We start from the raw sequence: 17,141 nt of genomic DNA on the forward strand, positions 1-17,141 counted from the left end.
TCAGAGGAAGGAGCTGGGCATCGCCATCTTGCCTATGGCGAAAATCTGGCCGCAAGGAGACACAGGGAGCCCGGGAGGGAGAAGGAGACAGCCCGCAGACCATATAGATGCCGCGGGATGCAGCGGACGTGCCGCGATTGCGCTGGTGAGTCCCTGCAACTGCATGACGAGCAGCTTGTCATTACCGCTTTTTGCATCGGCGGAAGTGACGAGCTCAGCTCGTCCATACCACCAGGGTGGTTAATTGGTTTTAAACAGGAAAATACACTTTAAGCAATCACAGAGGTGATGGTTAGTCCCAATGGCACCTGGCGGTGGTGGTACCACTGGAGGAGGATGAGTGGCCGACGCCAGAAAAACTCCCAGAGAGGTTTTGATTTTTTTTTTCCTTGCAGCGATCAGTGTTGCCAACTCATCCCTTTAATTACTGACACATATGAATTATACAGGTTTTGTGGCTAGGTAGATGCAGTTAAGGCACTGATTATGTGCAAATAGCCCCAGAACCTGTATAACTTAGATGTGTCAGTAATTAAAGGGATGAGTTGGCAACACTGGCAGCGATAGCAATGACATGGCAGCAGAGTTGTCCATAGACCCAGGCGGTGGAAACGCAGACTTTAGTGAGGAAATAGAGCCTTAGCGGCAGCAGGAGGAGGTCTGAAGCGGTCAGTGCGGCAGCACACAACGACCATGGTACCTCACTGGTGGTACCACAGCATGATAATGCTGCCCAAAAAATCAGATGCATCCGTGGACCCTGGCGTTGAAACTCAGCGGAAGCAGGAGGAGGACTAAAGCGGACTAGAGCTGTCAGAAAATGGATGCCACTGGCGTCGGCTGACTCGGCCCAGGCTGTTCTGTTGATAGCCGCCTCTCTGCTCCACTTCCTACAGCTGAGCACCCTCTCCCTGCCCGTGGACCAGTCCCAGAACAGAAGTGGCAGGGCTATGGCACTCCCTCTCCTGCCACACCCACAACCCCTGCCAGACATGTTGTATGCACAAAATTTCAAGGTGGAGAAAGTGTGCTGATTTTTACAGTCAATACGTGTGTATGGGCTTGGGGACAGACGGACAGAATATAACGGGGCTTTTGCTGATTTTTCTGAAAAAATAAATAAATACTGAATACAGTAATAGAACATGAAAATCAATGGACAGCGCCGTGGTCTGCCTGCACTATGCGCACAGCAAACTAACCGGATGCACACTAGTAGCGTAGCAAAGTACAATGTCACTGATTAAACTTAGTGACTGAACAACAGTGGCATTGACTGCAACTAACTGAAGTTGATCACTGGCTGGCTTAGCTAGCTAACAAGTATACAGTAATAGAGCAGTAGAAGCAGTGTGAAGTTGAACCTGCCTGCACTAAGCACAGCAAATCAGTACACTGTCACAGACTACTACACTGACTACAGCTACTTAAAGGGATACTGTAGGGGGTCGGGGGAAAATGAGTTTAACTTACCCACTTACCCGGGGCTTCTAACAGTCCCCCGCAGACATCCTGTGCCCGCGCAGCCACTCACCGATGCTCCAGCCCCGCCTCTGGTTCACTTCTGGAATTTCAAACTTTAAAGTCTGAAAACCACTGTGCCTGCGTTGCCATGTCCTCACCAGGAGAATACTGCGCAGACACAGACCATACTGGGCATGCGCAGTATGCTCCTGGTGACATCAGCGGGATCGAGGACATGGCAACGCAGGCGCAGTGGTTTTCAGACTTTAAAGTCTGAAATTCCAGAAGTGAACCAAAGGCGGGGCCGGAGCATCAGTGAGTGGCTGCGCGGGCACAGGATGTCTGCGGGGGACCATTAGAAGCCCCGGGTAAGTTCAACTCATTTTCCCCCGACCCCCCTACAGTGTCCCTTTAAGTTAATCACTCAATGGCTAGCTAAATACAAGTTTACAGTCAGTAATAGAGCAGTAGCATCAGTGAATCTGCCTGCACTAAGCACAGCAATCAGTACACTCTCTCACTGACCACTACACTGACTACAACTAACTTAAGTAATCACTCACTGGCTAGCTAGCTAAATACAAGTATCAGATACAGTATAAGGGAAATGTAAGGACAGAAAACGCTCTTGCTGATGCACAATATGGCCTGGAGATTATCCTCTCAGTGCCACAGTATCTAGCAAGGATGGAGCTCTGGAAATAGCCCCCACTTTATATACAGGAGGGGAGAGCAGAGCCTCCCCACCTATGATTGGTTGCTGGGGCCTGGCTGGGGGCCTCTGATTTTCCCAGGGATATAATTTCTGCCATTTCCGCCCATTTCTGCCCAATCATGACCTAATCACGGATTTCTGCCACGATCACGACCATGATCGCTTTCCGAATATTTGGAATCACGGAATTACCGTGGTCGATTTCCGTGATCCAGAATATATTTTGGATTCGGAAGTCGAATAGTGAAACAGTGCTAGTAAATCACGGAAATTATCTGCCCACCACTGTCCGTGCCTCCTATTCCCAGTTGTGAAGACTGCAAGTTAAGTTGTTTTGTTGTCATGTGCTGCCCTCCGATCAGAAGGACTTCAGTTTTGTCTGCATTAGTTTCAGCCAGTTGTCACTCATCCATTGCTGTAGTTCGCAAGCAGGGGAGAAAGAATTGAGCCCTGGGGCACTCCATGCTTAAAGGGGAACTGAAGAGAGAGGTATATGGAGGCTGTCATGTTTATTTCCTTTTAGACAATACCAGTTGCCTGGCAGCCCTGCTGATCCTCTGCCTCTAATACTATTAGCCATAGCCCCTGAACAAGCATGCAGCAGATCAGGTGTTTCAGTGATTCAGACTTATAAGTCTGATCTGGCAAGACTAGCTGCATGCTTGTGTCTGGTTTTAATCAGATACTACTGCAGAGAAATAGACCAGCAGGGCTGCCAGGCAACTGGTATTGATTAAAAGGAAATACACAGGACAGCCTCCATATACCTCTCTCTTCAGTTCCCCTTTAAGTGGTACAGAGGTGGACAGGAAGGGTCCCATAGACACTTTTTGGGTTCTGCCAAAAAATGTGTATAAAATGCCTTTTAAACTAACAGCAATCAAGAAAATATTCAAAATAATTGTGATAATACTTTTTTGCCTATTTTTTGGTACTTTTTCAATTGTAAAATGCTTAAAAGTTATTATTTTTTCAGGGGAGGGCTTATAGTTTAAGCATTCTTAAAATTCCAGCTAGGGTTTATTTTCAGGGTAGGTCTTATTTTCAGGGAAAGAGGGTATCACTGATACACACCATAACATTGCTTTACAATTGTAGGTCTGTGCACAGCAGTTGTCTCTCTCTGTGCCCGAGTCAGATGCCCCAGCATGCAGTCACAGGGAGTGTGCTCTTTGGTTCCGTATCACGCGCCGTGCCAACATGATCACTAATTCCCCTGCCCTGCAAATTAGCTCTATTATTAACATGAAGCTGGATTCTGTGTAATGATTTACAGCCAGTGTCAGTGCCGTACAGATGTGGCAACCGCATAGAGGATGGCAGAGTTACACTCTTCCCTGCTACACAAGATGATGAAGTGCCCTTTCGACATACCTGGTGATTGGCATTCCCGTACATTGGCGCGGGGCCATGTGTGTACACCTACTTTTAATCCTGATAACTGGAAGGAATGGAAGCTTCAAAAAAACAAAAACAAGGGAGATACCGAGAGTTAAACACCAGGTAGAATGGAAAGAGCAAAGGGTGGTACTCACAAAACCGGGCTAACCACCAAGGCAACCACTGAAAAAGCAGGAAGAGGAAGTCACCCAAACCCAACCAACTTTTGTAACAGGTCATCGTCACAGAGATTCATGTAATTGATGCCCTCAAAACAAAGACTATTATGGAATATGGAACTAAAAAAAGGACACCTTTTGATTTGGAGAGCAGTGAATTTTAGTTACACCCCTGGCTGTTTGGGCAAGTAAATCCATGCATTTTGGCTGTGCCAGTGGCATAGTACCACATACCGTATTTTTCGGACGCTCCTGACCATAAGACGCACCTAGGTTTAGAGGACAAAAACCAGGGGGGGAAATATATACTAAACCTGGTGCATCCATGGTAAAGGGGCATCTTGTGGATTATGGCCGTTTGTACCTCATGCCCCCTTGTACCTCTTGTGTCCCCCTGTGTCCTCCTCTGCATGGACACAGTACAGGCAGTCCCCGGCATTGCGGAGTACAGGCAGTCCCCGGCATTGCGGTGGGTTGGAGGTTCGTATTGGCAGCCATCCACAAGTCAGGAACTCCCTGCATTTGGACTATAATATGCAGAGACCTTTTTTTCCCCCACTTTTGGGGTAGAAAAAGTGAGTCTTATTGTCCAAAAAATACAGTAAATTTAATGAGATAGGGCTGATATCATCAGGCTTGGGAATTCTGGTTGATTATAGGTCAGGCAAATGTATTCAGTGCCAAGCAGGAGCAGCTAAAGCAATGAAATTCTAGGATGCATAAAAGGTGAATGGTAATGTGAGACACTATTGAACTGTTGCCTTTGTAAAGGTCACTTGTGAGGCTACATACGGATTATGCCATACTGTTTTGAACACTACACTACAGGAAGGACATTTAATTTTTATAGTATGTAACAAAAATGGGGTTACTAACTTCAATCAAGAAATAGGAGGTCTTACTTGCATTAAAAGGTTGGACAAACCAGGCTTTGCTTGGAAAAGAGGTAACTTAGAGGTGACCTAGTTATATAATTATATCCAAGGGTAGGATAGGAGTTTTGCAAATGAGCTCTTTATCCCCAGGGCTGTACAGATGGCATGAGCTATATATGGAAGAAATTAGATTCTATCACCTCCTGTTTAGAAATGGGTTCTTCACAGTAAGAGTGGTTAAGACGTGGAATGTCTTACCAAATAAATTATGTACTGCAAATTCTATTTTGGTATTAAAAGTGGCTTAAATACTTTCCTTACTTTGAAGAGCACCCGCAGCTTTAATAACGAGATGTAGGAAGGATAATGTGATCCACGAAAATAGTTTTTACCTTTTGTGGCCTTTCTCTCTTCTGGATTAGGGGACAGGCTAGATTAGGTTGAAGCAGTAAAAAAGGGCGCATGTGGCAAGTGAACTAATTGGACGCCGCCAATAGAAAATAGCAGCATTAGGACACCAGAGTGGAAATTTGGGCGCCTGGTAAATAACGCCCACTTTATATCTGGCACTATGGGCACCCAAATGCCAATATTTTGCAGTGCCCGAGATTTGCTTTTTTTTTGGGCAGCGGATGTGATCATCACATTGGAACGCAGCTAGTGTGCAGAAGAGGAGTTTAGGCATTAAGCAAGTAGTGTGTGTGTGTGTGTGTGTGTGTGTGTGTAGGCATTAGGGAGGTAGAGTGTGTGTGTGTGTGTGGAGGAGGGGGGTTGATTAAATTTAGTGGGCATTAAGTAGGTAGTTTGTGCGGGGGGGGGCGGGGAAGGTTTAAGGGTTAGGCATCAGGGGGGGAGTTCTGTGTGAGAGTAGGGCTAGGTTTGGCTATAGTAAAATATCGGTATTTAATATCAATATTTTACACTTTTACAGTAAAATATCGGTATTTAATACCGATATTTTACTATCAGCCTTACTGCGCACCCAAATTTCCAGGCGCCTTCAATTAACGTACACAGATTAGGAGGTTGTACTCGATGGATGTGCCTTTTTTTCCAACCTCAATCTAACTGTGTAGCAATGTACTGTTCCCCAAAGCAGCCTCTGTTCTCTGCCACAGCAAGATGCAGGGCCAATCCCATGAGTGCGAACATATGAGTGGCATGTGTAAACTCTGTCCTATTCAGTTAAAGAGGCCCTGTAGTGACCTATAATAGAATGCAGTAAATAATTCATGATACCCACTTTTATGGTAAGTTTTCTAGTTCTAGCATCAGAAACAACTCCTATATCTATGATATATATCGACTTATATTGGAATGTAGCCCTGCCTTCCCAGTGATGCCTAGCTTAGGCTGTTTAGCTATGCAGAATTCTCCTCACAGAGCTCCTCCAAGGCATTATTTTCGCTGGCTTCATAATCATCCGACACAAACATTCGGCAGAGCTGCACCTGACATTACTAAAGATGTTGGCACCTGTGATAAATTTCAGAATCTATGTCAGGGACGGAAAGATTTTACAATAGGCAAATAATGACTAAGGGCTTGATTCATCAAGCTGTTAAAGCAAAGGAGTGCAAGGTCAGCGCACGCTATGCTGCGGTAGTGCAGAGTAGTGTGTGCTGGTAACTTACGCGTGCTCCTTGTAACTAACAGCTGCTTCACTCGTCCCTCCTGAGCCCCTTCGGGTTCAGTGGCTTTCTAGGACGTGATCCCGGCACTTTGATTGGCCCAATAGGCTGCCTGTCACGTGACAGGACAGGCAGCTGGACAGGACATGCAGCAGGCATGTAGGTAAAACATGTTGTTCGGTGGTCTAAAAGTCAGCATTTCTACTTTGCTCTAAAAGATTCTTCACAGCTTTAAAGTTACTAACCCAGACATTTTTTTTAGCAGAACATCCCTGAAATGGTTAAACAAAGCACTTTGTCCTGCTATTCAGCTTCAAATACGCATCCAAACTGGAGATAATAGTATCTTTGTTTACATTCCAATGTTGATACATTTGTCTGTAACAAGTAAAAAACACTTTCTGAGAAGCTGTCTCTGCTTCAGGCACACACACAGTTCAGAACAACTCATTAGAAGATGTTAATATATAATAAAAAGCAGTTAGAATAAAATGCAATGGCAGCTTTCAGGGCAAGAAAAACTACACTTTGGAAACTTGTAATTTGTAGACAAACAATATTACTTATGCACAAAAGGAAATATGGTAACTATGAATAATACAAATAGAACAACACTTTTTTTAATGTTATGCCAGAGTTTCAGACCACTTTAGATCAGTTGCACAGTACAGATTGAGATCAATACAAAGACCTTATACTGAATTGTCAACTTTTGAAGGAGAGTCTAAAATACACGAGGTATACAGCTCACCTGAAAGAGACGCTTACTGTCCCAGTAAAACTAGCCTTTTTTTACTTTCCACAATGCTCTTGGTATGGCCGTCACGCCATAGGTAAAATTATTGACTTGTTGCTTTTAATTTCCAGATACAAACCCAATCGCAATCTCAGATCGGCACATGATCTTCTGTTGTCTTCCTCTAGTATCAAATCCTCACATTCACGTTTACAAGACTTTGCACGCGCTTCACCCCTCCTCTGGAATGCCCTCCCACAACACATCCGTCACTCGCCATCCTTTGTTGCCTTTAAACGCTCTCCAAAAACACACTTATTCCGACAAGCATATGCGCTACCTTAGGCCACTTCCCTTGGTCCAAAGACCAAATTGCACTCCTACTAGGTCTCCTAAAACACACAGCCTCTATATATTTGCGGCATACTACCCCTCCTCGTGCCCCCCCCTCCCCCCCCCAACCATTATACATTTTATTCATCATGTTAATTTTATCACTGTCATTACCAATTCTATAATTTGTTTTTGTATCATTATTTGTATTTTGTCACTAATTATGTATCTTGTATTTTGGTGTACACCATTGTCTGTATTATTATGTACCCCATGTTTGTTTCTTACTTTGTACAGCGCCATGGAATATGTTGGCGCTTTATAAATCAATAATAATAATAATGTTGTCAGCATATGAGTTTCCTACATAATTACCTGTGAGCCAGTATAAATATTCATCCCCTTCCTCTGGGACTGAGCGTGATACCAACGTTGTCCAAGAACATAATGAAAACTGCCTTTTAAAATCCCTTCAGATTGAAATTGGCCATACACTTCGCAATGTTTTTAATCCTTTAGGTGTTCTACTCGACAAAAACATTAGTCTAAAGATCAGATATAACAACGTGGTCTTTTGAGTGACCTTGATCAAACTACCGTGTTAAACTCAATTAAAGAGAAACTGTGACCAAGGATTGAATTTCGTCCCAATCTGTATCTGAGACCCCTTTTTCCATGAGAAATCTTTTCTTTTGTTGAATAGATCATCAGTGGGGATCTGTATGGTTGATATTGTGGTGAAACCCCTCCCACAGTGTGATGTCATGACCAAGGTCCTGACAGTTTCCTGCCTGAGAACTTTGTTGGATTGTGGGAAATAACAGCTGTTTCCAACTGCCAAGCAACCAGTATCTCCCTCTGTGCATATGTATAGCTAAAGAGGATGACCCGCAGGCTGATTGTGGATCAAACAATATGAACAAATCACATGGCGAATACCAACCATTTCTTGATCTCTCTTCTATTTTTTAACTTCTCACTTTGCAATGTATCAATTTATTTTTTCACCTTTTTGCTAAAGTTCCTCTTTAAAGGGATACTGTAGGGGGGTTGGGGGAAAATGAGTTGAAGTTACCCGGGGCTTCTAATGGTCCCCCACAGACATTCTGGGCCCGCGCAGCCACTTCCCAATGCTCCGGCCCCGCCTCCGGTTCACTTCTGGAATTTCAGACTTTAAAGTCTGAAAACCACTGCGCCTGCGTTGCCGTGTCCTCGCTTCCCCTGATGTCACCAGGAGCGCACGGCGCAGGCACAGACCATACTGGGCCTGCGCAGTACACTCCTGGTGCCATCAGCGGGAGTGAGGACACAGCAACGCAGGCGCTGTGGTTTTCAGACTTTAAAGTCTGAAATTCCAGAAGTGAACCAGAGGCGGGGCCGGAGCATTGGGGAGTGGCTGCGCGGGCCCAGAATGTCTGTGGGGGACCATTAGAAGCCCCGGGTAACTTCAACTCATCTTCCCCTGACCCCCAGACAGTGTCCCTTTAAGAAAGAATGTATATTTGTATCAATTGGGCACTAAGGGTGGGAGGTGGGTGCCTTGGTGGAGCATTCAGGGCTGGATTTACCATAAGGCACTGTAGGCACGTGCCTACAGGCGACTGATGATGGAAAGGCGGCTCACTCCTCTCCCCAAACGCCTCCCTCCACCTTTTTTATGCAGAGTCCCGATCGGAGTGTAAATGAGAGGTTACTCAACTGGGTCTCTGCATTCCACTGACCAGATCTCCCTTCATTCTGGGGCACCTCTAGCTACCTAATAGTTGGGGGCACCTCTAGCTACATAATACCGGGGAGAGCTCTGGCTATGTAAGGGGCACATGTAGCTACCTATGATGGGCAAGGGATGGAAGGGAGAAGTGACAGCTGGGACAGCCAGCACACTTACAGTGTGGGTCGGCAGGTGTTTGTAGGTTTGTGGAGGGCAAAGTCTAGGATGCCAGGACATCTGTGCCTATAGGATCCTGTGATATAAATCCGGGCCTGGGAGCATTGCTTTGTGCCACATCAATCAGTACAAAGCTCATTATCAGTACGATTAAAGGATACCCGAAGTGACATGTGTATGTACAGTGCCTAGCACACAAATAACTATGCTATATTCCTTTTTTTTCTTTCTCTGCCTGAAAGAGTTAAATATCAGGTATGTAAGTGGCTGACTCAGTCTGGACTCAGACAGGAAGTGACTACAGTGTGACCCTCACTGATACGAAATTCCCCTTTTTATCTCTTTCTTGCTTTCAGAAGCCATTTTCTGCTAGGAAAGTGTTTTATAGTTGGAATTTTTTTTATCAGTGAGGGTCACACTGTAGTCACTTCCTGTCTGAGTCAGGACTGAGTCAGCCACTTACATACCTGATATTTAACTCTTTTAGGCAGAGAAAGAAAAAAGAAAAAAAGGAACACAGCATAGTTATTAGTGTGCTAGGCACTGTACATACACATGTCTATCTCATCATGTCACATGTCACCTCGGGTATCCTTTAAGTCTGGTACAACCGTCCAATTTTAATTTGATGACCAATGATTGGCCAATTTTACCACCTCCAAGAGCTTACCTACACAATCTGTTCACGGTATTCAAAATCTGTTGGCACTCATATTTCATAGAGGTGGTAAAATTGTTCGGTGATTAGCCATGCAAAATATGCATGTGTATGCACCCTTAGGGCTGGAACCCACAAGAGCGTTTTTTTTGAGCATTTTGGCAGCGCTGCGATACGCTAGCGTTTTGCCAAAACGCTCAGCTGATGTTAATGGATGGGGCAACTTCCACAGGAGCGTTTGCGTTTCCCAGAAACGCAAACGCAGGACATGCAGCATTTTGGGAGCATTAGCGCTTCAATGTAAAGTATTGAAACGCTAGCAGAAACGCTCAGCAAAACTTAAACTGAGCAGTTTTGCTAGCGTTTTGCGGTTCAGCACACTGTAACAAAATTAAAAATAATTCACAGGACCAATCAGGATAAAAACGCAAAACGCAAAACGCTACACAACCGCTGAGCAAAAAAATACAATGTTGCAAAACGCGACCGCAAACGCGCATGAATCCGCTTGCAAACCGCTCAGACAAAACTCTAGCGGTAGCATTTTGTGTTTGCTGTTTTCAGTGGGTTCCAGGCCTAAGGGCTCGTTCACACGAGAGGCGTGTTTGGCAAATTTTAAGCCTGAGTGTTTTGTCAAAATTGCCCTGAAAGCACTTGTGCAATGATTCTCTATGAGCGGTTCTCTGAGCAGTTCGTTTGCGATCCACTCAGAAAAGCGGTGCATGGGCCATTTTTGAGGCAATGTTGCCTCAATGGAAGGTATAAGAGAAACGCAAAATCATTTTGTGCAGCGATTGCGTTTGCGTTTTAAGAATAAATACATTGGGCTTGATTCACAAAAGCGTGATAACTCAGTTATCATGCCTAAAAACTCAGTTATCACGCCTAAAAGCTTTGCACGTGCAAACCAGGGTGCTAAGTAGTTTGCACCCGAGTTTGCATTTGCAAACTAGAGTGCAAACGACTTAGCACCCTATTTTGCACATGCAAAGCTTTTAGACGTGATTACTCAGTTATCACCCTTTTGTGAATCAAGCCCTGTATTTATTCTTTTCCTTTCCGAATCAGAGTTCACTTCCTCACTGATGTCAGGAAGTGAAAAAACGCAATCGCTTGGCAAAACCTCTTACAAAAGCAGTTCCCCCCAAAAAAGCGCGCTGGAAGTTGCAGGAAAACACTTTACAAAAACGCGTCAAAAACTCCAAACGCTGATGGACACGCGGATGGAACAAAATGTGAGCAAGGCCTTAAGGTGCCCACTAACTGTACAGTTTGCCCAAGCGATCAGATAATTGTGACCGGAAATAAAGTATCATAATACATCAATTATTTCACCATCAACAAACTAATCTGTGCATCTTATCCATCACAACCGATTTTAAAAAATGGATTTCTCATTGACATTTTATCATCAGATAATCATCTTAAGAATCATTCACAGTCATTTTGGGACATCAACACAGTTTATTTTCTGTCAATCTGATCACATTTATCTCCTGGCAGTTTCCTGTCTGTGAACCTTGCTGCATTGTGGGAAATAGCAGTTTACAGCTGTTTCCAAGTGCCAGAAAAAGCATGCAGCAGCTACATCACATGTCAACAGCAAAAATGTCACCATGTAATAAATGTCAGAATGTAAATCAGGGATTTAAAAGCTTTTACAATGGGCAAACACTGACTAAATCATTTATCCATAATTATTGTAAAAATGAAGCACTTTTTTTATTACATTTTCACTGGAGTTCCTCTTTAAGGCCCCTTGCACACCCTCACGCTGCGTCGCACAGTACTCAAGAATAAGCATGCAATTGCTATGTGATTCTCCTGTATAGGAGGTCAAGCACATGAAAGATGCAGCAGGTGCAACAATCGAGAAGATATTGCATCAGAAATGCATCGCCCTAAAGGTGGCCACACACACCATACAATTTTTTAAATATCTGTTCAATATAAGAATTGCAATCAATTTTTCTGACTGTAACATTTCAAAAATATGACCAATGTACCACAAACGTATGTTCAATTTCTCCCCAATTATGATAAAAATGATTGGAAACTCATAAAATTGCTTGGGGGTAATAAATCTAATCTAACAACCCAACACACACCTTACAATCTTTAGAGAAATTGAAGAAAAATAGCTTGAATTCTGGATAGATAAAAATCGAAAAAAAGCGGGAAATCCGATCTGATTTTTCAGTCGAATGAAAAAAAAGCTATCAATTTTTTTCGGGAGATCCGATCGTTTTTATCGTATTGCCGTAAAATCGGATCATTTTATTGTATCGTGTATGGCCACCTTAAAGTGAACCTCCGGACTAAAAATCTACTCAGCAGAACTGAAAAGGCTTGGTGTTTCTTTCACAGTTTCACAGCATCAGAACTTTGTTTTTCTTACCAAAGCATCATTTTTAGCTGCATTTTTACCTAAGCTCCACCCATCAAAGAAAAAAAGCCCGGGCTTTTTTCCCTGATGCTGTGCAGAGCATGATGGGATTTTCTATGTTGTTATTCACGTTGCCTAGCAACTGGGAGAGGTGCTCAGGACACAGGACAGTTGGAACTGTGTCTCATGCTCCTTGTCACCTCCTTTCAACCAAAAAGATGGCTGCCATCATGAAATCAAACATTTGCCTGTTCTTTTAAAACAGTGTGGGTAAGAGATTATATTACCTATCTATTTTAATTAACATAACTAGTGTAACATTAATGACAGTATGTTTGCTTAGGCTGAAGTTCCTCTTTAATGGGGATGTTCACTGCGGATTCCATTGGTTTTCAGGTACCTAGCATCTTGTGAACAGAATCAGATCTCAAACCGCTGATAGTAGAACAGAACTGTAACTGTCTGGGTAAAACTGCTATATGCCCCATCTAGTGGACAGCTGCCACCTGCTCAGATGTACAGGCATGAGATGACCCCCACTGCTGGAGGACTGGAGTCAGCAGCAAGCACCCAGCAAATAAACAGGAGGGATTGACAGGCAGTTGCTATAGTGCTGTCAGCCGCCCCTGTGAAAGAGCCCTAATCTTGCTTTTCATTCAGTATCGCCATACAGAAGCAGCTCTAACAGCTCTGACTCACTAACACTGTTTTCCAGTCTTCTGCAGCCTGTGTAAATCTTACAGTAAGTGATCCAGCATATATGCACTGTTATATATATCTTACAGGGCTTCTCAAAAGCCACCCACAACCTATGGAACTCCCTCCCACCCCCCTCAGACTCGCCTCTTCCTTCAACACCTTCAAACAAGCCCTTAAAACACACCTTTTTAAAATGGTCTACCCCATCTACCACACTTTAAAGGACAACTGTAGTGAGAAAAATATGGAGGCTGCCATATTTATTTCCTTTTAAACAATACCAGTTGCGTGGCAGCCCTGCTGAATTGTTTGGCTGCAGTAGTGTCTGAATCACACCAGAAACAATCATGCAGCTGATCTTGTCAGAGCTGACAATAATGTCAGAAACACCTGATCTGCTGCATGCTTTTTCAGGGGCTAAGGCTAAAAGTATTAGCGGCAAAAGATCAACAGGACTGCCAGGCAACTGGTATTGCTTAAAAGGAAATAAATATGGCAGCCTCCATATCCCTCTTGCATCAGTTGTTTCTTAACTGTCTCAGCCGAGCACCTTTTATGTGTCCCTCTCCCTCCCCTTTAAATTGTAAGCAAGTTTTTTTTTAACTTTTTCCCCTCCACCGGGACAAGTAACTACGCCCCTGCAGAATGTCACAACTCTGTGCAGGGGCATAAGTACTACGTCCCTCCCCCCGCTCGCCCCCCTGCACTTGGTACCGCTGCTCATTACTGCCGATCGTTAGCCGCTAGATCAATGAATGGGAAAACAAATCCCATTCATTGATCAAAGTACCCCTGTTAATGGCCGCAGCTGTCTATTCAGACGGCTCTGCCATTCATAAATCCAGTCCACGTAGTGCTTCCATTTCTGTACTAATAGAACGCAAACTGAATTCAGCACCGAGGACATCTTGTGGCCAAATTGTAATATTACATCCCCCTTTTTTTCCCGTTAATCATCCCTAGTTACCTTTTTTTTTTTTTTTTAAATAGCCCCTGACCTCCCACACTCCCCTAAAGTTACCATTATTTTTTTTTAATTAAAAGAAATGACAAAAAAAATACATAAATACCGTAGTTTACCTTAGGGACTGAACTTTTTTTACTATGTATATAAAAACTGTATACTATATAACTATAACTTAATAACTATAACATATTGGCTTGTAATTAGGGATAGACGCAAAACTGAAAAAATGCACCTTTATTTCCAAATAAAATATTGGCGCCATACATTGTACTAGGGAAACATTTTCAACGTTGCAATAACTGATACAAATGGCCAAATAAAATGTGTGGGTTTTTATCACGGTAGCATGTTTTATTTTAAAACTGTAATGGACGAAAACTGAGAAATAATGATTTTTCAATTTTTTTTTCTTATTATTCCCATTAAAACTGAGTTAGAATAAAATAATTCTTAGCAAAAGTACCCCCAAAAGAAAGCCTAATCAGTGTTTCGTTTTGATAAGTAGTAATAAAGTTATAGGTGAATGAATGGAAGGAGCGCTGACAGGTGAAAATTGCTCTGGTTTTTTAAGGGGAAAAACCCTTCGAATTGAAGTGGTTAAAGGACATCCGAGGTGACGTGACATGATGAAATAGACGTGTATGTACAGTGCCAAGTACACAAATCACTAGGTTGTATTCCTTTTTTCTTTCTCTGTCTGAAAGAGTTAAACATTAGGTATGCAAGTGACAGTTTCTGTCTGGGTCGAGAATGGGTCAGACTATATCATAACCTTAGCTGATAAGTAATTACAGCCATAAACACTTTCCTGTTAGTAAATGGCTTCTGAGAGCATAAAAGAGATAAAAAGGGTCAATAATTCATAGATTTGAGCGCTGGTATACTTCAATGAATGTGTCATTGAGCAAAAATAATAAAACAGTAAAAAGTAGATTTAAATATTAAAAAAACTGGCATACTTCTATATACGTGGCATTGAGCAGAGACAATGAACCAGTAAAAACTTAAAAACTAGATTTAAATATAAAATAAAACTTTGGGATATCTAAAAAAAGTCATTTTTAGGAGGAGTGCAATTGTTTTTCTCATCAGTTTATTTTCATCTCGGATGTCCTTTAAAAAAAACGAAACATCTACTACATAACACTGCAGTCACACAGCTGCTAATTTAATAACCTTTGAACAAGTCTCGCTATGATCCGATTTGTCCCAGGGGAGGACTTAAGATCCCCCCCCTCCCCCGAATGCATCAGCCATCGTACTTTATGGCAATGATCTTATCTACAGTTCTGTTACAGCTTCTCCGTTGAAATTCCTGCGGGGTTTCGGAAGGCTTAGGGAGCCGAGTCCTCCTGAAGACAGGCGGCTCCATACTGAACACGCATGACTGTGCGATAGATGGCGCTCGCGCATGCACAGTAGGGAGCTGCCCGTCTTCGGGAGAACTCAGCCCCCGCCCCCCGAAGACTTCTGAAGCCTCCCTTCGGTAGCGGACAGGGCAGTATTTGACCAATTTAGTCAAATACTGCTAGGGGGAGCCAGCGCTGGAACGGGCATCAGGAGAGTCGAGGGAAGGCTCTATAGTAACCAGAGCCTTCCCTCTCCATAGGTCCATGGCTTAACAAGGGTGAAAAGGGATAATTTGCATATTCAGTAGAGCATTGTGGGTGACCACAAATGTTCACTTATAACTGAATTATTGCAAATTTCCTTCTGTTTTAAGAAGGCAAATTACACCAAGCTTTGCTTTTTTAGTAGGAGGGCTTTTTGGTTCCTTTTTATCCCCCTATACATTCCTAGTAGTTTGGGTCACCCTGAGCTGCTTGGTTACTCCATAGGTAAGTATCTGGCTTTTTTTTTATTTTTTTTTATTTTTTTAAAGGTTCCCATTAACTTTAACCACTACGTTATCCAGCCCCTAGTGCATTTCAGTCATTAAATTGCACTTTGCGAGTCATTCTAAGCTTTGCACCAGTGGCTTAGCCTGACAGAGTACTCCTCTTTGTCTCTTGTGTACAGCAATCAGCAGAATTCTGAAGAAAATCCTGAAATTGGCCTTCGGGGTGGTGAGCTGTCGCTTTAGGAATTACAGCTATAAATTGCAGATTATGGGCAGGGATCGCACTCAGTAACATCAGGTACGTGACATCATTATTATTTTCCTTTCCATTTATGCTGCACAGAATGGTCTCCAGTTGCCATGTTTGAGAGTCTGTCGCTGCAGACATTTATCTACTTCTCAAGTGGATTCATAGAACTTTACCATCCTGCAGGGCTGCATAAGCTTTACAAAACATAGCTATGTGAGCTCTGCAAGTTCCTGAGACATACCGCCCAGGTTTTTTTTAGAATAAGAAAGAGGGATGTATTCAAGGCATAGCCATACGTGCCACTAAGATTCTTGAGAAAATGACACCTATTTTCGTTATTTCAAGCGGACCTGAACTCAGAACTTCCTCTCTGCTCTGAAAGATAAGCAACAGCATAATAACCTATACAGAAAAACATTTTTGTTACAGCTGAGACAAATCCTGCAAAAAAAAGCAGACCTAGGGTTAACATCCTGTGTTTACAAATTAGCTGCTTTGCCATGGCAGCACAGATTCCTGAGCTGACACAGCAGAGAGATTAAATTACAGTTGTGATTAGTCACAGATGAGGGGGAATTAGACAGGCTAATCTCTCTAAATACATACAGGGTGCATTTCTCTATGCTTTCCTTCTGCCCTGCGCAAGAATTCAGGTCGACTTTAAACCACACAGGTCCTTTCTGTTATCGCAACTTTTACTTGATTAATATTTGAAAATAATCAATACAACAATTTGGAGCAGTATTTTTTTAACATTATTACAGCATACACACCTTTATGGTAGATAGTGCTAGATAGTTCTTTCCAAATACCCCCTTTTTTTGATTCACCAGTGCCACAGTGTTTATTTGTGTCATGCAAGCTATTTACAGGAAAAAAAAACATGAACAAAAACCTTGCCTTTAGATAGGTGACTAACATAAAAATGATAATCCTCTCTAATAGGTGCAAACCTAATGTTTGTCCTAAACAAAACAGGAATCAACAGGAGTTTTTACCAGCACAAATCCAAATACATTTTGTTCAGTCCACCACATGGCTTTCACACTCGGAACACACGTTTTGTTTTCCTGCACGATAGATGCGTTCGATTGGTAAATTCGATCATGTCCAATATTCTGCTTGATTGTTTTACCGCTC

At 42.9% G+C, this 17,141-nt stretch overlaps 1 long non-coding RNA gene across 1 annotated transcript in view; it reads left to right on the forward strand.

The window, feature by feature from the left end:
- Nucleotides 1–15,934: 15,934 nt before the first annotated feature.
- The window catches only part of LOC137534184 (uncharacterized), an 80,393-nt gene continuing 79,186 nt past the window's right edge, over nucleotides 15,935–17,141 (forward strand). The window contains exon 1 of the long non-coding RNA XR_011024325.1: nucleotides 15,935–16,049. This is a non-coding gene — a long non-coding RNA (uncharacterized lncRNA). The remainder of the gene's footprint in view (nucleotides 16,050–17,141) is intronic.

The sequence above is a fragment of the Hyperolius riggenbachi genome, chromosome 10 (genome assembly GCF_040937935.1).
Source record: "Hyperolius riggenbachi isolate aHypRig1 chromosome 10, aHypRig1.pri, whole genome shotgun sequence".
Classification (NCBI taxonomy): domain Eukaryota; kingdom Metazoa; phylum Chordata; class Amphibia; order Anura; family Hyperoliidae; genus Hyperolius; species Hyperolius riggenbachi.